At 38.9% G+C, this 23939-nt stretch overlaps 1 protein-coding gene across 2 annotated transcripts in view; it reads right to left on the reverse strand.

The window, feature by feature from the left end:
* shoc2 (SHOC2 leucine rich repeat scaffold protein) overlaps positions 1–21922 on the reverse strand; it is a 47036-nt gene extending 25114 nt beyond the window's left edge. Inside the window, exon 1 of one of the 2 annotated variants that reach the window (XM_056269756.1) lies at positions 21777–21922. The gene's annotated coding sequence lies outside the window, so the exon portion shown is untranslated. Of the gene's footprint in view, positions 1–18184; positions 18350–21776 lie in introns of those variants that run through there. The other variant, XM_056269755.1, reaches the window with a different exon arrangement.
* Between the last annotated feature and the right edge of the window lie 2017 nt (positions 21923–23939).

A 23939-nucleotide genomic window follows, 5' to 3' on the forward strand; every position in this document is an offset into this window, starting at 1 on the left:
GATTTTGAACTAATAGGTCTATGACATAGTTTTAACTCCTGAAGGTCGTTAGACATGGTGGTGGCTAAAGATGAAGACAGTTTTTGTAGATTTGAGAAAAGTCTGGATAACAAGGTGAATGGTCAAAGGTTATTGTAATTAATTTAATATTACATTTTGTCTAAGTTACAGCCTTAGAAGGCTGTTGAAAAAGATTATTTATTTATAGTGAGAGAGACTGCTTGAGCAGAGGAAGGGATGGTAACTGTGTCTGTCTTTCCATTATTGGCCTGCTAGAGCAAGCTGAAGCAAAATAATGATAATGAAACAAAACAACCCAGCTGACCTTGTTAAATTCTAATGAATAATGAACAAGACATGCTTTGAAACTGGTTGGGAGACCATGTAAAATTAGGTAGAAGCTACCGGAAAATGGGAAGTTTAAAATCTTATTTAAAATTTAAATCTTTTAGCAATAATATAAAGAAAAATTAACATTGAAAATGAACAGTTAACATATGTGTGTCTAGTATGAGTGCGTGTGATGGTGACAGCACTTTATGTCTTGTATGTATTAGTTTGGGGTACTATTATTTCCTGATTTTGAGGATATTGTGTCATTAACCTCTGGAATTAGTGTTTTATCATTACAGATGGGTTAAGTGAAATGACCAACTTTAGAAAAGTTGATAATTCTAAGACAATCTGATGAAAAGACAATGCAGAACATGGGATGAGCTTTAATTGGAGTGGTTTTCCAGCTCTGTCTGCTATTGGTAATTATGAATGCTTTTGTCATTTATGATATTGAACTGAATTACTCTCTGGATTAGTATTTTATATAAATTGGAATTGTAAAGAAGATTGCCGTCCATTATGGGGTAAAACTCTTGTCTAAATTCAACTGAGGGTCTAAATTTAAATAGACAACTAGGTGGGATCAGAAGGAACTGGCATGTAGGGCAAGATGGAAGAAATATAGTAGAAGAAAATGTATGTTATGAAAATACAATTTCTGATAGGATTTATGGAAGTCAAATTAAGTTTAAATGGTATGAAAAAGGTTAGGGTTAGACATTGTATGATTGACAGGGATTCAAGTGATATAAGGATAAGGAATGGACAAAAGCTTTATTAAGCAGAATGGGGAACGATCCTATATTTTAGTGGTAAAATAATGACTGAAATGATGATGTGAATTTGTTTTATTTTATTTCTATTTTTGAAACAAACAAAAAAGGGTATAAGATGTTATACAATTAAAATGGTACATGCTATGTGACTGTAAACTGAAGGATGATTTCAGTAAAGACTTAAAGTGCTTACATCGATTATTATGGGTCTTAATTATTAATATTTTATTGTTTGTTGTTTATTTTTAGTTAGACAACCATTGTGTTTTAAACCTAAAGGGTCTATAAAAGGGGTAGTGAAAATAATGGATTAACCATCCAACTTTGTTTATAATAAATGGATTTGGAAATCATAATTTTATAAATAAATAAAAAACTAGTGCATATATTCTGGTACTCATGATTATAGACAATGTCTTTATTTAGGATCTGAGTAGTGACTGTGGATCTAGCCCATGCTAGTAGGAATACAGCAATAGTGCTTGCTTATTTAGCCTGGCTTCCAAAGAAAAAATATGTACTTGTTTCGTAATCAGTTATGTGTTTTATAAAAATTTTAACCTGACTGATAAACTGAGGAAGAATGACATTGATGTCCTGTTGTGAGTGGAAGGTGGGAGAGCCTCTTAATGGGGACTGGAATTTTTAGTATCCAGCATGTCCATGACGAGGTGAAGAGACAAGTGTGACCCGTCAGGGGAGCATGCGTCACCACTCCTCCCTTCCGTAGTGACCTCACTGGTTAGACCAGACGTGGCGGTATTGGACCCCACATTGGTCTAAAACGGGGGACTGAAGGGTTGGTCAAAATCCCTTGCCTCTTCAAATACATATATAACCATATATCATTTTGAATGGTTATATACTTCCTTTATAAAAATCAATAATCAAATATATTCATTATCACATAATAATTTTTATATTCTTGTGCTTGTGAAATTATATTTTCTTAAATGCATGGATGCAAGTAACCAGTTTCTTTTAGGTGCATTCCAATCTTACTTTGAGATTGCACGTAGTACACGCAGGACCCGAAGGCCACGTAACCCACAAGGCCGTTTGTCTCTTTCTCTGGGATCAGTAGAAAGGTTAGAGGGTCCTAAAGGCAGCGTGGGCACATATGATTCTTCGCTGGACATATGGTCAAGCTATATTGAGTGTTACTATCAAACTTTAATTGTTGTATTAAAATGTATTCTTTGCAGTATATTTCCTTCCTTGGGAGTAAATGCCAGTGATCTGTTTTTCTCCCAAACGAGTGAATGTTTTAGCATTATGTTTTGGTATACTTAACTGATAATAAGGAGCTCAGACTCTCTTCAGCCTTGATGGGAGCTGTTATTTGCTAGTGTCTGTTATTTGTGTGTGTGTGCGTATAACATTCTATGTAGGTTCTGGACGGTCGGACCAGACACCCCGGCGCCCTTCTCTAACCTGCGAGGCCACCACAGACCTAAATCCAATGAGTGGACGACAACTATCTTTACTAATGGCGATAGGCACCCCTATCTCCTCACATGTGTTAAATTGTTTAGGCTCTTAATGTTTCTTAGCCAATGAGAATCATTCAACCTGTAAGCAATGACGTAGCTTAGACCTTGGAAATGGTATAACTGCTGGGATCTTTGTAACTGTAAGCGGGGCGGCCTACGAACTCCTGTGTGAGTCTTGAAGCTGACTTCTGCTGATGAAAATGCAAACTATCTTCAGTAAAACTTTTCTTTAATTTTTTATAATTCTGACTCCGGGTCTTCATTCTTCATATCTGGTTCTGGGTCTTTGACTGTATACCCCTTACAGTAAGCTAATGAAAGGATTCGTGAAGCACTAATAATGATTTTTCACGGCCGATTCAATTTTTTTTACAAGCAAATTGACAATCCGATACCGGTTGCCGATATTTCCCCTTTGATTAGGCAAATATATTTGATGTTTATTTGCTCTATAACATGCCAAACTGACCTTAAACAAACTGCACCGACTCATCGATTTTAATGCTCTGCCATGACACCTTAAGCTTGACATCGACTAGTCGCTGGTCATGGCCTATAAAGGGCGCAACAGGATAAGAAATCTTGGAAGTCCACTTTAAAGCTTCATGTCCAAACAGTTAAAATGACAAATACATACATACTCAGAGCGCTCCATAAGGTGTTTTATTATTCTATCTAGATGCTCAAAATTGATCGGGAGAATGGACGTTTTAAACAGCTTATTGTACACGTCATTTAATTCCCGTTCTGCATTGTAACACACACACATACAGAAGCTCGATAGAGCTGTTTCAAAGATATAGCCGCCGAGTGAAATGACTTGCCTGAAAGGGACTTTGATGTAGTGGAAAAAATGTCACGTGAGTTTTGTATCCGATAGGCCTTTATAGAGACCACCGATCAAACTATATAAAGCTATTATCAGCCGATAACGGCATATTAACAAATAAATTAAATGTTTAACAATTCCAAATGATTTCTGATTGGGTTTTAGTGAGCAGAATTAAACTGTAATATCAAATTTGTTACAATTTAGAGTAAACAAAAACAAAATCACACAGAACATAATTCATTATCATCTTAAGTGCACGTAGGGCAGGGCGATATGATCCCCGATTTTTTCACAAAAAATCCGATTTACGATTTAAATCGATTTTTTTTCTCTCCCTACTTAAAATCAATCTGCAGATGACAAAGAAATTGTTCAAAACAAGTTTTAACTTTATTTTGTTTTGATATTCCCTTCTGGGATATTATCTGAATTAAAGTGTAATCAGAAACAACAAGCCAAAAAGACAAGAGGGCAGGCCCAGTCTTTGTAAATAGTGTAAATGTAACATAACATAAAATGGGTGGATTGGGGGGGTGTGTAAAAAAAAAAAAAACTTGCATCACAATAAGTTTATTGTGATTGTCAAATTATTTGGTAACTAAACATAATTGTATCAAGTTTATTAACTATAAACACAATGTTTACATGGTACAAAGACTGGTATGCTACTGTTTTTATTATTGCTTAAAACAAATTTTACAATTTCAATTCAATTCTTGTGATTTTGACTCTGATATTGATTCAATATCAATTCCTTTGGATAAATATTAGGTACAGTAGATACGTTAATGTGTTATGTTAATTGTTCTCCAAAAATAAATCACCTAATGCTGTAAACATACAGAGAGCCCTGTCAGCTATTATTATTAAAGGTTAAAACTAACTCAAATTAAACATAATGCGTTTTTTATAATAACAAACAACGTTATAATATTTTAATGATATAGGTAAAATATAATAAATGTGTAATATAGTTATCATATTTAGCAAAATACTCCTCTCTATAGCAATTATTTTAAGTCCAACTAACGTGCGTGCTATGGGTCATTAAAAGGCATTCCTGAGGTAAATGTAACGTTACGTGACATATGTTGTTCTCCAGCTGTTTTATGGACATCTTTCCGCGGTTGAAAAACACTGATCGATCGATTTTATTAGCTACATTTGGGTAAGTTAGTAGTAATGAGCCGCTTGAACCGTTAGTAGCCGCTTGAACTGAGATCTGTCAGCGATCTTTCACGTCACATTTACAAGCGCCAAAACTGTGTTTATTGTTTGAATTTCGTATTAAAATTGACCGAATCTGAGAGCTGAGAATCTGTTTCATATCAATAGTAACCTGCTCTGTCTAGTCTGTCGGTGTCAGTGTCCTCTTGATCTTTGCTTCGCGATGTTTCTCTGCGTTAGAAAATGGATGTGTGCGTGAGAGCGTGTAAAAAGAGACAATTGCGTGTCTCACACTGAACTCGTGAGAGTTGACAGCCCTGCAGATTCAGTTTGTAAATGTTTTCGGCGGGTGTGCTTCTGCTGCCGCGGTCTTGTTCATTTGCCATGTTGTTTGTGTATCTCCATCATGGCAAGCGCTGAGCCCGGTCGGAACTACGGGAGCCCAGATTGGCGCGTCGGCGGTTGTTAAAGAGAAAACCGATTTTCATTCAAAAAAAAATCGGCGTAAACTCACGTAAACTACACATTCGAGTTAATCGATAAAATCGATTTATCGCCCAGCCCTAAGTGCACGTTTACCATGACAGCCCCCAAAATAAATTCTTAAATACCTTTTTTTCTGTACACTTTAGTACACAGACCCCTGCTCACCTGCTCATAAAAATATAAAGCAGTTTTGCATCGGGTTTCCATCAACCACCTTTACCTGTGAGATGCCAGGTGTCTCACGATGTTCATTAAATCACCAATGACATTCAACACTCAGTAATCCCAATAAAAACGTCAACCAAACCGAATCAGTAAAGCCTCAGTACTCTGTTAGATGCAATCTTTGCATAAGCATGTGTTCCTCAGCCCTGTATTGTGAAATTCAATGTGCAGTCGAAGTGTGTGTGTGCCGAGTCCAAGCACAGATCAGAGCTGCAGAAAGGTTAATGCCGCTGGGAATAATCTTTGGGAGTGCCCTTCAAAGCTCAGGCCTCCCGCAGGTCAGAAGACCTTTACGGCCAAAGAGTCCAGCTCGTCTACAATAATAATAAAGCAATGTGTAGACGCACATGAACACTCTGACAGATACTGACAGATGGCATATGCACCAAACTCCTCACATTAAGACAGCAATGTGTCATACATTAACTGACCTCCACTATCACTGAATGCGTAACTGAGGTTACCTGAAGAGAAGACAAAATATCTTTCAGTTTCATGACCTTCCACCTACTAATCTGGTTTACTTCTTGAGATGAGCGGAGTCCCCAGAGTGAATTGCAGCAGTTTCTGCTGACCTGTGTCCATGGAAAATGCTTTGATTGAACTGTAAACAGGTCACTTTGTAAGCCACTTCAAAGCCTTTGATTTACTGTGGGATCTGTATGTTTCCACTGTCAACTTTAGATGCTGACACTCGTGAAATCTCCTTTAAATCAGAGGCAGGTAAGCCTACACAACTTCAGATAAGCTGCCTAGAAATCCCAAGGCTGTGATATTTCGCAGAAAAGCCACTTCTGAGCAAGACACTGGTTTCGCAGAACAGGTCTGCTATGAGGGAAGAGTAAAACAAAACAAACATTTGCAGATCAATATCCAAATATGAACAGAACCCCATCCAAATAAATACGTATACAGAAAACAAAAGGCTTTTGAAACATGGGCTATGGTAAACTGTAAAATGGTTGCCATCTCTTCCCTTTCTAACAGGGATGGGCAGAAGCACTCAAAAGTGACAGCAATGACTGATCATAAAAATACATTAAAGCTGCAGTAGAGAGTTTTGAGAAAACGTTGACTTAGCCTGAAAATTTGAACAAGCTCAACTTACAGGTCCCACCCCCTCTTGCTCTCTGCTGCGCTACAGCCCTCCCTCCACAGCGGAGCCTGTCGTGAACGCGCAGGCTAGTAAACAGGGCCACCGATGACGGCGGATAACCAGTTATGGCACATTCACTAGTAGGGACGAAACATCAACAATATGCTTTACATTGACTAAGGCCTGCCCATACTTTGACAACAAACTTGGTCCTCAAATCATTACGTATTTTGCAATACATGTAATGTAACTTTAAAACGTTCCACCCTTTCTATAAGTTATAAATAGCTAGTAAGATAATATAACGGTAACTAACATAAGAGTAAGTAATTATTCTAGCGATATATAATGCTAGATAAGGTGTGCTAGTACATTATTTCAGCAACATGACAAGCCAGTGAATTAGCAGGTTTCAATTGTTGCTTAGCAGAGTGCGTGACATTTTATCTACATGTTATGCGGCTAGAGTTTTGACACCGAGTCAATGGGCTCTGTGTAATTCTTTCTTTTTCGCTTGTTTATCGTCATCGGTCTTTTTCCTTTTACCTCTTTGTTTTATGAGCAGGTGTCACTCGAGAATTGGCAGTTTAGGTTGTTTCTCCGTCATAAGCACAGCTGCGGCACGCCGGCAATCTTGAGTTTGAACGACGGCTCGCGCTCCGGCGCTCGCGCTGTGCAAGAGAGGGGTGTGATCAGCGCGTACAAGAGCGTGATTGACACTGCTAAGACACTCCTCTCGGCTCTGATTGGTTGTTTCTGACCGGGAGCGTGTATTTCTGCAAATGGCAATAGGACCACTGGGAGGAGCCAGAGGAGCTTGATTTTTTCACAGATTATCTGTCTCATATTCTACTGTCAGGACATAATGACAGTTTTAACAAATATGTCAAAAATATTATTTTTTACAAAAGTTACCTAAAGCAGCTTTAAGAGTGGGATTTTTTTTAGCTTTTCTAAATGGTTCATACCAATTAATTATCAGCAACAAATATACACAAATGTGTCAAAAAGAGGCTAATTTGGATCCACAGGTGGTGCAAGATCCTAGCCTGGGTTTCCCCATACTACCTTGCCGCAGCACGATTTTATTCACGCTGCTAGGTAGTCTGGATACCATGGACCAAATTTTCGCCTCATCTAGGGAACCAATCACAGAACGGGGAGGGAGCAGCAAGACGATGACGACGTCTATGCGACACACCGAAGCAGTTTGTTTATACCCAGTGGTTAATTTGTAAAGTGGGAGGTCCCGGAGCATAGAGGGGGGGTGGATCCGGCGACTCAAAACGGGGGTTGGAGGAAACGAAAAAAAGAAATGAAAAAAAAAGCTATGTAGCTCTCTCTTCGTTCTCTGACTAAAAAAAAACCCTTAACAACGATGTGTGTGTATCAGGGCAATGTTTATTTTAATTTCAGAACATGCACTACATGGGTGCAAAATGTAAAAAACAAACAAAAAAAACTTTTCACAAGCAGCAAGGGGGTCGCACAACGGACGAGAAGCGCCGAGTCGCGTCTAGGACAACTCGAGCAGGGGCGGCGCCAGATAATTTTAAAGCAGGTGCTGAGGGGCGCATCTTACTAATGCTGTTCAATTTTCATAATCAGCATGTAAAAAAATAACATTATAATATTTTTACAAAAATTAAACAAAATGCGCTTATTTAATGGCTACAACAACACATAGTGGGCCATATATACAGACTCTCTAAATATTGACATTGACATTAACAATGCTGTAGAAGTGCAGTTTGTTACGAGCTAAATGTTAACTAATCTATAGTTAGGTTAGGTTAGCCTACCGATTTTTTATACACCGATTCAGAGGTCTCGTGAGTTCAGTGTTGGACAGGTCAGTTGTTTAAACTATTCATTAAAGTAAAGTTAAAATCAGTGTTAATTTCGTTGACGAAAATAACGACGAAAATTATTCGTCAACGACATTTTTTCACAGACGAAAACGAGACGATAACTAAATAAAACCTAGTTTTGAATGACAAAGACTATGACGAAAATCTATTGACATTTTCGTCAACGAATAAAAACTAGACGAAAATGTTAGATAGTGACGATTTGGGAAGCGATCCGTCAGAACTGATGTCCTGAGCGTGTGTGATAGATGCGCACATTTGTAGGCTACTGTAACGTGATCTACCCCGCGGTCATAAAACGTTAAAAAATGTGAACGTCTGGGAGAATGAGTAGAGCAGACATATAGATCTGAATAAGAGTGACAATGCAAAAAAGAGTTCTATTCGGTGCGGTTTTCTGTGCGCACACACCTAACCCGAAGCGTGCAGTCATGCACAACACACCTACAGCGCGCGAGTAGGCTACTGAATTGAGCTCTCTTTCGTGTCTGAATGGACAAATACACACAACAGTCTGTCTAAATGTCCGTTTTAGAGAGTATTCATGTAAACTATGCTGGTTATGTCTTAAACTGTGAGTGTATCGGATGTGCATCAGTGCAATTGTATCCGCATGTCATTGGACATGATCCGACGTCTTAAAGTGACAGTGGCAATAAACATAATGCGGTCCGTGTCCTTAATTTTGATCAAGCAACAAAAGAAAAAGAGAAAAGCATTCACTGTTTGTTAATAGCTTTAATAAGGATTAATTATATTGAATTCATACAAATAAATATGTCTGCTTGAAAGAATAAAGAATGATGTATGCAAGTAGTTATAAGGAATGCATATATCATTCATTGTAAAGAAGACTGTGTTGTACTTTAGGAAAAGTGGTTTTATTTAATTTTAAGATATTTTTTAAGTAACAGCAGTTAAATCTGTATCTGTATTGCATGTTCAAACTTAAAAATCATTCATATTAATAGGTTAATAGATGTTTTCTCCGGGAGTAAATGGGTTTGGAAATTTTAGAGAAATTCTAAATTAACGCATTACAATTGAACTAAACCCATTATATTTTAGTCGACTAAATCTACTGTAGATTTAGTCGACTAAAATGTTATTGTATTTCGTCGACTAAAACTAGACTAAAACTAAAACAATTCAGATGACTAAAATATGACTAAAACTAAATGCCATTTTAGTCAAAAGACTAAGACTAAAACTAAATCAAAATTTGCTGACAAAATTAACACTGGTTAAAATGAGTCATTCGTTTGCGTAGGCCTATCGGACGTGTCATTAGTGGACGTCCAGCCACGGCACGCTTGTGTGATTATCTCGGCAGTTTAGGACAAGATTTGCGTCAATACAGAAAACATTTAATCACTGGATAGGTTTTTTCGGTTATTGAAATGTGGTTTATGTCAGCTGAATGGGCGGAACGCTTTTTAGAGAAGATAATAAGGCAACGTGTTTTTTTTTTTTTGCACAATTCACACACCGCGGTAATTCAGGAGAAAAAATCTCCAAATGCTCCACGTGAAACTGCGATCTTCCGACCTTTTACTATCGTGTCAAGTGATTTTGATTAATATGCGCGCGCGAGAGAGAGAGCAAAACAGCGCTCGTGTTGTTTGAAGACGTGAGAGTGCGCGCGCGCGGCCGGGACGCGCTCTCTCTCTCTGCTCGTTATGCGCCCTGTCAAGCGCAGCAGTCATTCTACATCACTTACCGATCAAAAAAGGCTTTGGCGGGACAAAAAATTGCTTTGGTGACCGCCAAAAAAATTAAATGCTGGAAAAACCCCTGTTATTATGTCGAAATAACGAGAATCTCACCTGAAAATCCGATAACATCAGCAATTTTAATTCAAGCAACTGATTTCTGTAAATGAATGTAAAACTAAATGTATATTGCATGCAGCACAGGGTGAAGTCAAACAGTATTTACATTAATAAATGCCGAATGGTGCTACCGGTGTGTGTAGAGAATAATGTGTTAGAATTTTAAAGACGTGGCGCTGCGCGACGCGGCGCTGCGCTTCTCGCTGTGCGACTCACTTTACCCTGAAAATTCACCTCAAAAACGCATCGAAACTGCAAACACAAGATTTTTGTGGAACTTCAATGGGGAATAAAGACTAACAAGACAGATAACAACATTGAACACTACACAAACAGTAATTATTAATTTGCCATAGTGACACAGGAGGTGCTGGATCCAATAAAAAAAGGTTCCGGATCCAACGTCGGAGGTGCCGGAACATGTTCCGGCGTGTTCCGGCTCAAATTAAGCCCTGTTTATACCTATGGATCCAACATGGCAGCAGAAGCGAAGTTACCTTTCGATGCAGTTTCACACCGCAAGCGTGAGCGGCACTTGAGCAGCGCGTCAGCATAACTACATCGTCACTGCAGCTGCATTTATAACATTGATAGTCTTGAAAGTTTGTAATGGGGAGGTGTACAACATTCACATACATGTTAAACAACCCAGAAAATGGCTCCAATCTATTAGTTTCAGTCATACTTTCGATATGCTTACAAGACTGCAACTCCGCGGATAAAAACAAAACACACAAATAAACCACACACTCGGGTTTGATTTGGGTTGTGCTAGCCTGTAGCTGTCTGTGTGTTACATAAACTAAAAGAACGTTTATATATAATATTTTCTGGCTAGTTTACTTTAGTTTTTTTTTATTATAATACACAACTTTCACCCAAACTGAATAATTAAAAACAAGTTTTTACCGGGCAGCCTAAATCTTCTATAAATATTTTTGAGTCTTTATTTTCTTTTATTTGCCTACTCAAGTTCTTGTTAAAACTCACTAGACATGCTTATTCTGTGCATTTTAGGCACTTTTTGTGTGAAATCATATTTATTTTTTGTCCATCAAAAGTGTGCTTTCACTTTAATTTAGCGTGAGCAGAGCAGCAAAAACAGATTCGACGCCGAAACCCCCGCTTCACTGCTCAAGCGCCGCTCCTGCTCCCACTGTGAATGCACTCATTGATTAACATAAAAAAAAAAAAACGCCGCTCACGCATGCGGTGTGAAACGACCGTTAGATACACGCCATCGTGTACACATAGATCTCTGACCTTTGCTCTGACCCATCGTCTTCTGCCTCGTCTAATTTCTGTCGCTCTACATACGTCAACTAGTATAATTGAAACGATTGGCTATGAGCTACGTACAGGCGCATTTGATAGACTTTATTAGCACCCAATAAACGGCTCTGGGCATTCGTAAACCACGCCTCAAATACGAGAAAATGAACATGTGGTTCCCACTTCCCAGACCCAAGTCTCAATGAGACTTAGGTCTGACATTAGCCAGGCTAGCAAGATCCTGGAAAAAAAGCATCAAAACCAACAGTCAAAGAATTGAGTCTTGTCTCGAATAGACATAACCAAAACGCCTGTGTGTACTTTCTAGGGGTGTAACAATATATATCGATATATCGCAAAATAAAGTTGTGACAATATATATCGGAAAACGGAGATGTGAACAATGAATAGTGATATTAATTAGTTTTATCCAAGATTCAGCTTCCTAAAAACTAAGTTTACAGAGTTTCAGTAACAGTACTACATCAAACTACTATATATAATATTGAATATTATGCATAAAGATGCAATGGGGGAATATTTGTGGGTCCTGATAATGCCAAATGTCTGCACGAAACTTAATGCACGGATCCAATATACTGATACACATGCGATGTCTTTCTCGACTGTTCACGTTCACTTAAAGGTGCCCTAGAATGTGTTGAAATAATATTTTAATTTTGTCTCTTATACCTACATAGAGGGTATGTGGCTTATTTAAGGGCATTTAAAATGTCCAGATATGGTTTTACGGGTCCATTTTCAACTCTAGAAATTGGCCCTACAATGAAATGGTCTGTTTTTACCTTATTTGGAAAGGTCATGAATAGTAATGAGGAGTTCTGCTCTGATTGGCCGTTTCATTTGAACCTCATTGTGTTCAAAGATCATCTGTGTTCCCTCACACAAGACGATAGGATCATCTGTTTGGCAGCCTACATCATTAGTACGCAAGGGCTGTGGTGCACTCTGAAATACAAGCGTGCAAAATAACCATACGTCCGTTTTCAAAAATTAAAACATTTTAACAAATGGACTAACGTTAGATGCCTTGTCAAATAAATATAGCTTTAACTTATGTGGTGGAGAATGTGACGTTAGCTAGAAGCAACTAAACTAACGTAGTTAGCCCCTGACGTGTTGTTGATGAAATAGACGAAAGTAAAATTATTTGACAAAAGGGAATTTACATATGAATTTACATATGAATTTACATATGTATCTACAGTAGGGCTGTTGGAACGAATTCCGAAATTCTAATATAATTCGAATATTAAAAAAATCAATACTATTCGAATGCTGAAGTTACTATTCGAATATTGTTTTTTTTATGTATATTTTAATTTTTTTATATATATAAACAGGAAAGAGGCCGCACTATGCATAAATTGTTTTATTTGCACAAACGCGTTTCAAGAAGGCACGCGCCGAAACGCGTTTGTGCAAATAAAACAATTTATGCATAGTGCGGCCTCTTTCCTGTTTAACGTTATATATTCTAATCATCAGGCCAGCATTCTTAAAGTTTAAGTTTAATCATTGAGTGAAGCCTGCTCCTATTCCCATTCATTAATTTTTTTTATATGGAATCTTGCCTTTCTCGCCACCTTGACTTACACACATGTGAAAATGAAATGCTTTTGTTTCGTCTGATGAACAATAACGTTTTTGAATCGTAACACAATTGTGCACGTTATCCACGCTGTATCATCATAACAATACTGTAAAAAATGGTAAATGTTTAACAACGTAAAAAAGCGCCCGTGAAGCGCAAATATCTTGGTGAAAACTCAACGGATTCGGCGAGCACCAAACTCGTTGCAACCGTCTAGTCGAACTGAAAAGAACGATATAAGTTTCAGAATTTTTGGTGGTGTTTTAGCGGAGATATTAGCCGAAAACCATCGGTAGCGCTTCAACCATATTCAGCACGAATAAAATGTTTATTGTAATGTTAGATATCCCTCTAGTGGACAGAACGTGTAACAACAACCACATGCTATAGTGGCATTGGCGATCCATAAGCCTGAGTAATGTCGTAAATATTAATAATAGGATGAATTTGAGCATTTAATATTCGAATATTATTCGAATATTAAATAAAATAAGGAATGGAATTTGAATAGTATTATAGAGGAAGATTGACAGCCCTAATCTACAGTATTATTTTGTAGATTTATATGACAACACAGGCAGTAAATATTAACCTCAGCGTAAATACTTTGTCATACTAGTTATGTATGCTCGTTTCTTGGAGTTCGCTATTGTTACTGTACTAGGATCTTGCGCTGGATAGATAACAGTGTAAATTGTCGTTAATGAAATCACTAGTTTACCGCTTGCGGGAATATAGTTGGAATTGAATCTTCAGTATGAGATGCTGAGAGAAGCCTGCTTTATATTGTCCCAGGTTAGAAAATAAGTCCGTGGTGAAATGGGCAGAGCAAACTAACAACTTCCAATTAAACTGTTGCGGTATCCGATTATAGATAAACATCAACCACGCCTGTTGACATTTCTTTTCTGTGGGAAGGGTTTGAAAAGTCCTCATCCCCTGCACAGCCTGGAACATAACATTTGTCTGTCTCCATGATCTGCCATTTTCCCTATGATCCTCGCTTGTCTCTTCACCTGCAGAACTTCAGATGATTCAGCTGGCATTGAACATGGGCTGGCATATGCAAATTTTTGGAGGCGTGCATATCAATGATCCCGACTGTTGCGTCACAGTCGGTGTTGTGTGGAGATTCGCCTATTTTTCAGGGGTGTTTTTCAAAAATGAGATTTAAATAAGAAGGAGAAAACAATGGTGTTTGAGACTCACTGTGTGTCATGTCCATGTACTGAACTCTTGTTATTTAACTATGCCAAGATAAATTCAATTTCAAATTCTAGGGCACCTTTAAGACATAACCGACTATGTTTGCATTTTGACATAATTTTGAGTGAATTTGTCCGTTCAAGTGCAAAATGACGTGAAAAACAGCTCAATTTAGTATTCTGAGACACAGCTTTCCGTGTGCGTATAGAAAGCTTCTCACACAGCGCGCATGCGAATAATAAACTTTCATGACGATGCAACACTGACCCGGGACAGTTGACGTAACGGTCACAGTCCTGAGCGGCTGAGCCTTTTTTTGGACTGGTCCCGGGCCATCAAACAGTCCTCATCGTCGAGCCCAGCGCTTTTGTTATTGTTTTGTGCCTGTCCGAATGAGCACTATCAACACCGGGAGATGACGGCATAAATAAATGTTCATATTAGAGCATACAGAACTCGCATCGAACAAAGTGACTGTTTCTCTCGACAGGAGATTTATGTAATGCAGGCAGCGGCTCTATCAGCGTCTCGTCTCCTTCGCTTGCCATGCTGAACTGCAACACACCAACATGTGTGAGGAACCGTGATGTCAACAACAGATTTACATACTAACAGTTGATTGGACAGCTACTCTCATGTAAAAAGCATGCGGAGCGTATCCATCGACAGAAACATACATAAGAACTCTGTCCATCTGTTTTAGGCATTATTTCACCAAACCATATTATAGATGCGTCGTCAGATTTGAGATTAACCGTTGTGCAAATGCGTACCAAATCATGGGAGGAAAACGGCATGGTTCGTGTGGTTCGTTTTTTTTTACAGAGAACCGTTACACCCCTACTCTCTACTAAGGCTGGGCGATATGGCAAAAAAAATCAAATCTGGATTTTTTTCAGAATGATTGACCAATTCTGTTTCAACTTTTTAAAAAACGTAAGTACAATATAATTCAAGTAATGTTCTCTTTATTAACCATCTGGTTAAAAAAAGGTCTATTCTAAGTGCACCACACCTGAAGTGATCAACAATGTAAACCAAATGACTTATTTGTTAAATATCTTTGCAGAAAATATTCATGAAATATGAAGGCAAATATTGTCCACACTTATGTTGTCTTTTGTTGGACAAGAGGTTCATAAATGTTTGGAAAGATGTTTAAAGCGTGTTGCTTTTATAACAAATGCACGTTATAAGTGGCTCAAACTCAGTGCTTTCAGACTGAGCAGCGTTTACAGAGCCGTACTTCAATGACAAGCTGCACACAACAAATAATCTCAGCCTTTGCCATTTCATAATCGCGATAAGCCAAATCGGTTTAAGTGCGATTTTATGTAAATTACGATTCATCATGCAGTCCTACTATATACTCAGAAATAATATAAAAATAAAATAAAAAATGCTAAATATTTCTTTCCCAAACCTTAAGCAATAAATAACACCAGTAATAGGCTATTATTAACAGCAAATGCTTCGTAAAAACAGAAAGACAGCACCTTTCAGCCTCTCACTATCATGCAAACTAGTAGTTCTTTACAGGTTTTTGCATTTCATTGTGCTATTTTTCTATTGTTTTTATGTTTGACAGACGTGTTTGGCTGTTGCACTCATGTCTCGCGTCTTTTGCAGCGTCTCTCACCCATGAAACGGCATTTTAAAAATGTGGTGCTCAAGTTTAAAAAAAATTCAACTCAAGTCTAATAACTTCGCTTTTTCCCATTCCACTGCCAGGGTCTGGGTTTTTTTCAAAGCAATAACTCATGTCTGAGTGAACAGCGATGAGTTGAACGTTCGTAGAGCGTCACACACGTACGGTTAATCCGGCGCGCCATCATGTGGTCAGATCATTCTCTTGTCTTAACTGCTATCATTGCTGAATTGTCAACATGTCTATAATTGTAACGTTTGCTACCATTTTTATTCAAAACAGCAATTTCTCGATTTAAAAATAATAAAATAATGGCAAAACATTACATTTTAATTAATCAGAAAAAAAAAAATCTGAAAGAAATCGCCCAGCCCTACTTTATCTTAGTATCGCCAGTTAGGGTTGTCACGATACCAGGACAGTCCCACATGATTGCGTTCCTAAACACTAGGTATCCGCCAGCGAACGCATGACAGCGTTTATTGCATTTATGATAAAGGAAGAAAAAAAAAGTCGCAGTGGCTAACCGATTGCAGCAACTTCCATTTTCATTACAGATATTGTGCGCCAATTTCCCAGGAATTTACGATTTTGTTCTCTTGGGATGGAGACGCTGCTTTATTTGCAAATGTTTTATGCGATATTCCAATTTTGCACATAAGTAAAATATGCTACTTTGGATAGAAACATAGCTAGTGTGGCTCTTACAATTGCGTGTGACTTAGCTTAACTTATTTCTGAAATATTATATAACTGCTTTATTAAAAATCTGTATCCCAAAATCATTAACATTTGACAACAGACTGAGAGGCATCCTCCCGCCCTCAATATTTCTTGCTTAAATGAAGACAGAATTTTCCTTTTTGGGTGAACTATCCCTTTAACTGAAATCAAAATTGCTCAATTACAAAAGCACCACACCGAAATCAATAATTCTGTAAAACTACAAGTCTAGATTGGAAACTCATTGTGCCTGCTCAAAAGACAAAACAATATAAAGATTATTACATTGATCATCAGCTATAATAATTATCAGCTGTTGGACAGTGCATCTCAAATGAAACACAAAGTGCAGGGGAAAAAAACAGGACAGTTAATATGAAGAAAACCGGAGAGATTCTGGATGTGTGTGTGGTGGGCGAAGACTGTTGAACAGCACAGTACGGCAGGGGTCATCCTGCATAACTTTCTCCTAATCTTACATCCGACTGCAGGAAAAAATACATCTTTCCTCCCTTACCACACATCTAACATACTTACATCAGCTCGGAGAGATGATGCATCTGATATTTATAAAACTGATCCTGAAATGCACAGGAATGCCAACTAAGACAGAAGCAAATAACAATTGTTTACCATAGCATCAAAATTGCATGGCTGAGTGCAATACAGGGATGATGTATAAAGTCTACATTAGTTCATGAGTCATGACATATTTATTTAGCTAAATATGACAATGTCACTTGCTCAGATCCACTGTAGGATGTTGGCTTTAAAACAAGGCCACCAAACCCACAGAACTCTGCCTAAATAGGTTACAGATGCACTTGTGCACATGCTACAAATAACACACACACGCACAAAGTCGAATCAGAACAGGGCATTTTTCCTGACATTGCAGCAAAATATCCCTCAATTAAAGACTATTCTTTAATCTCACACATTTTTACCAACAGTTTCAGTGTCATATGCAATGTAATAGTCTTTCTGAGAACTGACAGCACAAGGGTACACAATAAAACCACAACAGCAATAACAAAAAAGTGCAAACCAAAAGCTTTGATTAAGACTTACAACTTCTAGTGAATGTATTTCAATGTAGATTAGGGCCTAAGTTACATATATAACCCTGCACATCAACGGGACAGGAAGAGATGCAAATGCCCAGTTTCGTATACCAATAGACCAGATTATCATCCTACAGCACATTTACATGTATAATAAAACGTTTAAAATGGTAAGCAATAAAAAATCTGATGTGTGAGGGGGCTCAGAGTACAAAGCGTCTGTTTTGATATGGCTAACTAGCTAAACATTCCTTGCTATTAAACCACAGAAACACCATACATGTCATTAATACCGACTAACATTATATAAGTTTCAAAAAATAAAAAAACGAAAATAATCTGAGCACATTCGCTGTGTCGTGATATATGACAGCATATACGGAAAGCTTGAAAGCTGGCTAAGGAAATCTCTCTGCTAGCATTAGCCACCCTTCAGCTGCGGCTAACAGGCTAGCAACATTAGCCCTGCGCGAGCTCCCAAAAAAAAAAAAAAAACACCACAAAAGACAAATGTCACCTCACACTTCTCACCAAACTCGTACATTTTGGAATAAGCGGCCTCATCTTGACGACAAAGCGATGAACGTCCCGTAGTTGAGGACTTAAATGTTCGTTCTTCTTTTCATACAGGCCCTCTGTGAAAACAAACTGTCATCCGCCAAACGGCACTCGGATCAGCTCGAGCTCAAAGCGGGAAGAGCTCCGCAGCGTGCGCGTGCGTGTGCGCGTGCGTTAGTAATGGAAAGTCCGACTCTTTTCCACGAATCGGTTCTTTCGAACGGTTCGTTTTAAAGAATCAGTTAAAAGGTATCAACGAATCTTTCAGTCATCATGAAATCAAAATTGACAATATTGCAGTATTTATTCTAAATAATCATAAACTTAATCAAAATGATGACGTGTTTACTGACGTGAGGGTGAACCAATAGCAAACCAAAACCATCCAATCAATTCCCCATAAAAAAAATCAAGTCCCGCCCTAATTTTTTTCTTGTTCGAGAACCGTTTCTTTCGGATATACGTCCCAATAGGAGGGAAAAAAGATTAATCACAACTTTCATTTCATGCTGACTTTAAAGCTGCCTTCGGCAACATTATTTTGATCATATTCAGTGAAATCGACACTATAATCCGACAGAACAACATAAATAAAATGGTTTTAGAAAAAAACCCGAGCTTCTAACTCCACCTGGAGCGTGTTATTTGTTTTGGAAAAATCCACAGCTCCCGGATCATCGGGTCCAATCAGCGCAGGGGGGTGTGAGACCTGACTGTCAATCACAGATCGGGCGCAGTTACAATCACATGCACACGCCTAAGTTCGCGGAAGTTCGCGCAGTAACGAAGAGTGATGGCGGAAAATCAAGTAAGCTCATTTAGAGTATAAATGACGTTAGCAGTTGCAATCTATCGGTAGATTAGCCAGGACAGCATACCTCCAAATACTCCATGGTGTTGATGGATGCTGATGAGACGGGCGCGTTCACAGATAACCTGGTGCACACGCACTGACGAGCACGAACTCGGTGGGAGGTATTCGTTGATAGTGGGGGAGGGGCATGAGAGTTGTAAACATTCAAAATTTTGCCGAAGTCCACTCAATCTGCCAGACTTGCCGACTGCAGCTTTAAACCCCCTCCCCTGCAGGTTCACGTACGTCTGCCTCCATTTCAAACAGTCTGAACACCAAATCACTGATCCACCAATTCCCAGTCTGCATCCGAAATGACATACTTCCCTACTATACAGTATGCGAAAGGCAGTATGTGACAAGAGTGTCCGAATTCACAGTACTCATAAAAGAGTAGGCAAAAAGTACCCGGATGACCTACTTCTTCCGGCGAGATTCTGGCCCTGTCCCAAATGGCGCACTTCATGCGGACTTTCGGTCTCGTGGACTTAAATTGCGCGTGCTCGCCGAGTCTACGAGTCCGTAGGCCGTCCCATTTAGCATTTTAAGGCTCTGAAGTGTGCTCAGCAGCGCCCCCTTTGTACCCTTGAAGCGGTCTTCCGCGAAGCCCGCATAGATGCAGGCTCCACGCACTTTAACTACCCAGGAATCCTTGCGAAAGGCCAATCAGACAACGGATGGGAGGAGATTTCGCTCACGGACAATTGTTAACATGGCTGAGAAGAAAATATTTAAGTGTAATTATCATTACGGTTTTTATGACAAGTTTATACAAACATTATGATCATCGAGCAGTGGTTGATGTCTCAAACATAGGCTAATAATAGCGAGCTGAATAATACGATGGCATTATGATTCATTAAATAAATAGAACCGAATGTCAGGGCTTTACTGAGTCATACGTAAACACAACAACAATAGGCAGCATATTTCCCCGAACCTGTAGCTCCTGTCCATAACAACAATCAGACCGTCTTCCTGTTTCCGGCGTGACGATCGAGTCTGTCCCAAAAATACCTCTCAATGCGCCCTCGCGGACTCGCGCTTAGGGCCCTATACGTCTGCACTACATGACGTCACTGAAGTGTGGACTCTGAGGAAGTCCACAAGTCCGGAGTGTGCCATTTGGGACAGGGCCTCTGAAGTGTGCATTCGATGGACACTTTACTATCCCATGAGGCCACGGGAGAGGATTTATGAATGGCAGTGAAGCGACGCAACTGACGCTGGTAGATCACATGATAATGACAACATGGTGTCATACTACACACATTCATACTTTATAGAACATACTTTTTGAATGGTCACAAAGTAAGTAGCCTACTTATTGAAAATAAGTACCAAGAGTGTATGTGATTTCAAACACAGCCCTACATTTTTTTTTCTTTTACGACAATCCACTACACAGTCCTAGCCAACTAAATAGTAAGCATATTGGGACACAGGGCTCGCTCTTAGTTGGTTGTCCCTGTCACAATACCCACACTTGTGGTCTTGGCCCCTCGACAGCAAGGATGTCCCCGGTCTGAAAAATGGCAAAGCTCAGTGGCCTTGAATTCACACTAAATCTGTCTCTGCTTCGGAGAGATGTCTGAGGTTAAGCGACTCCCATCATTCACCTTTTCACTCTCACATGAAATGCCGGAACAAGCAGATTCCAGATTTTGCCCGTAAAATTTGGCAGAGCAAAAACAAATGTGAATGCACTTTACAGTACATTTTTAGGCATTACATAGTCTATCATTTGTGAGTTAACGTAAAATGTCGCACATTTTATTAGTGCAATTACTAAATAGTTTAATTTGTTAAACAGGAACCTCTAAACAGACTTTAATTCTATAAAAGTTCAAAGAAAAAAATTTCTTTACAATTGAAAGAAATTTAAAATAATAATAATTACATGAATTTTTAAAACAAGTGTTTGCCATCAGGTTATCAAAAAAAGAAAAGAAAAAGCAAAGCAAATAGTTTAGCTTTCGTGAATGCATTCAATCGATTCATTGAAAAGATCCGATTCAAAAGACCCGTGTTCGCGTGAGCGCGCAGCAGCAGTCGTGCCCGTACTGTCGGTTGAACTGACACTGTATATTTTTTTCTTTTTAACATTTTTTATAATGTCTTTCTTTTTCCTTGATTTCATTATTTACTTAAACGTATTTACATTCTGTAATAAATATCTGTGTGCGATAAATGTTTTATACGCTTTCGCAATGTTGTGAATGTTAACAATCATACCAATAAAGCTTTGTTGACTCTGACTTTATGACCATTTTGGGACAAATCAGTCTTTTGTTTACAGTCTGGCGGCTCAGACGCATTCCGCGCGCGCATACTTGGCTTTCGCGGCACCTTTCTTTTTATTCCCACACACACTCTCTCTTTCTTTTCGCAAGCGTACGGAATATGTGAAAAAAGAACACACACACACACACACACACACACACACACACACACACACACACACACACACACACACACACACACACACACACTCACTCTCTCTCTCTCTCTCTCTCTACACACACACACACACACACACGAACGCACATAAAGCAGCGGCCATTCCGGGACTGAACAAAAGAGCGCATTCAAACCCACCGAACGCGACCAGCGCCGCGTCTGTCGCGCTCGACCGCCGAACGCGCGCGTTTATCGCGCCGAAGATAAACCCTGTGCCGCGGAAGGTGCGACTCTGAGCCGCGCAGAGCGTTAAAGTGCTTTACCTTGAGAGGTGTGACTCCGCCATCCTTGTTTCCTCCTCCTGTCCAGCAGCGCTGCAGCTCGCGCGCGACGCTCCCCTCCCCAGCGCGCGTCACTGACGCGTCACGAGACTTCTGGAGCTCCAGATTTATTTCTGTTTGGGAAATTTCGCAGCAACAATGGCAGACGCAATAAAACACCCTGGCGGTGATCAGCAAAGAAAGTGGTGAATTGGAGGACGGAGAATTCATTAAATATAAAAAAACTGAAATATGGACGACTTTTTAAAAGATTTTCTGTAATAAATGTGCGGTTTAGTGACACAATGAGGAGAAATGTGCCTAAATGTTGTGAAAATACTCTACGTGCATAACAACAACAACTAAAATAATGGTCCAGAAATATGCGTATGATGATCATGACCCAAAAGTTTAACATCTATCCATCTAATAAATCGTATGAAAATGATTTCCACCTTCATCAGCAACAAACATTCAACGCCATTGACGCTAGGCGGCAGCAACGGATCATTTGTCTCGCGACAGACGAGTCGGAGCTGAACCGGAAGTGCGTATAACATCAGCTGATGAGATAAACGGTAAATCCACGAACCGAAATATATTTCGTGCTTTTTGCGTTATTTAGAGTGCATTAACTATATGGATATAATAGTCTTTTGCATTACATTAACAGGAACCTTGCTGAAGCACAATGCCTGAAGTGAAGTCAATGTTTAGAGAGGTTCTGCCTAAACAAGGTGAGTTTTTCCACTGGTGTAGTTTTGTTTTGCCCAGCAAGCTCGTGGTCGATGTAGTGCGGGGCTTTCCAAACCTCACCCCTATACAGACCCGAGTGAACATGACAGAGATGAACAACTGCAGCACTGGAATCCACAGCTCAACTTTACCCAATGCGGGTTACACAGGTCTATCTATCAGTCAGTGTTGTGTTTCATCCGTGCAGGTCAGCTTTCCATGGAGGACGTGCCCACCATGGTCCTGTGCAAGCCCAAACTGCTCCCTCTGAAGTCCGTGACGCTGGAGAAACTGGAGAAGATGCAGCAAGAAGCTCAGGAGATCATTAAACAGCAAGAACTGGCTTTAAAGGAACAGACTGAAAAGGCAGAGTAGGGTATACACTTCTAAGGATCAAGTGCACACTTCCATCACAGCCTAATATCATCGCAGACAGTTTACTGTAATAGCCAGTCATCATCGCTCATGTATTATGGTCAACTTGTTCTTTTGCTAGAATCTATATTTATGCGTGAGGTTTTGTATGCTTTAGTTCATACGGTGGCGTAGGCACTTCATTTAGATATGTTCAAATCTGTTTTATTTAAAAGAGGCTGTTCAGTTTTAGATCTGTTTTTATTAAACATGTCAGCAAGCTTATTCACAACAGTTGCAGCTGTGTTTGAAATGGCTATATTCTCATAATCAATGTACAAATATGTTAAACTGTAAGTCAGTGTGATCGTTTTTCTTTTCTTTGAATAAAATGGCAGCTAATTAATACATGAAATTGGGATTATCGACAGGCCTTTATATTTTGTCTTTTTAAAAATACGTTCCACTTTGTAAATGTCTTATTTAAATATTTATCGATCTTCAAATGTTCTTTTTTTTAAATAAAGCAATACTTTTTTCAGTAAGAACATCCTGCTATCTCAGGAATAAATTACATGTTAAAATATATTAAAATGTAAAACTGTTTAAATTGTAAATAATTTTACAATACTGCATTTTTTTTACTGTATTTCTTATCAAAAAGATGCATGACTTCTTTCAAAAGAATGAAAAAACGTCCACATTTATCCATCATCTGTCTGTCTGCCCTTCTTTCCATCTATCCATCCATCTGTGTATCTATCCATCCATCTTGTATCTATCCATCCATCTGTGTATCTATCCTTCCATCTGTGTATGTGTCCATCCATCTGTGTATCTATCCATCCATCTGTGTATCTATCCATCCATCTGTGTATCTATCCATCCATCTGTCCATCCGCTCACCGTGATTTTGCCAAGTAAGACATGGTCCTGGATCAACATTCCTGTCCCAAAATGTAGTCCTTCCCAATCCCTAACCCTACCCATAACTTTTCCCTAAAATCAGAGGGTAATGAAAGGTTAATAACACTGATGTTTAAGTACTTCACTCTGGTTCTAAGCCTAAACTTGACT

Source organism: Rhinichthys klamathensis, unplaced genomic scaffold (genome assembly GCF_029890125.1).
Source record: "Rhinichthys klamathensis goyatoka isolate OS25496 unplaced genomic scaffold, OSU_Roscu_1.1 h1tg000289l_1, whole genome shotgun sequence".
Taxonomy (NCBI): Eukaryota; Metazoa; Chordata; class Actinopteri; order Cypriniformes; family Leuciscidae; genus Rhinichthys; species Rhinichthys klamathensis.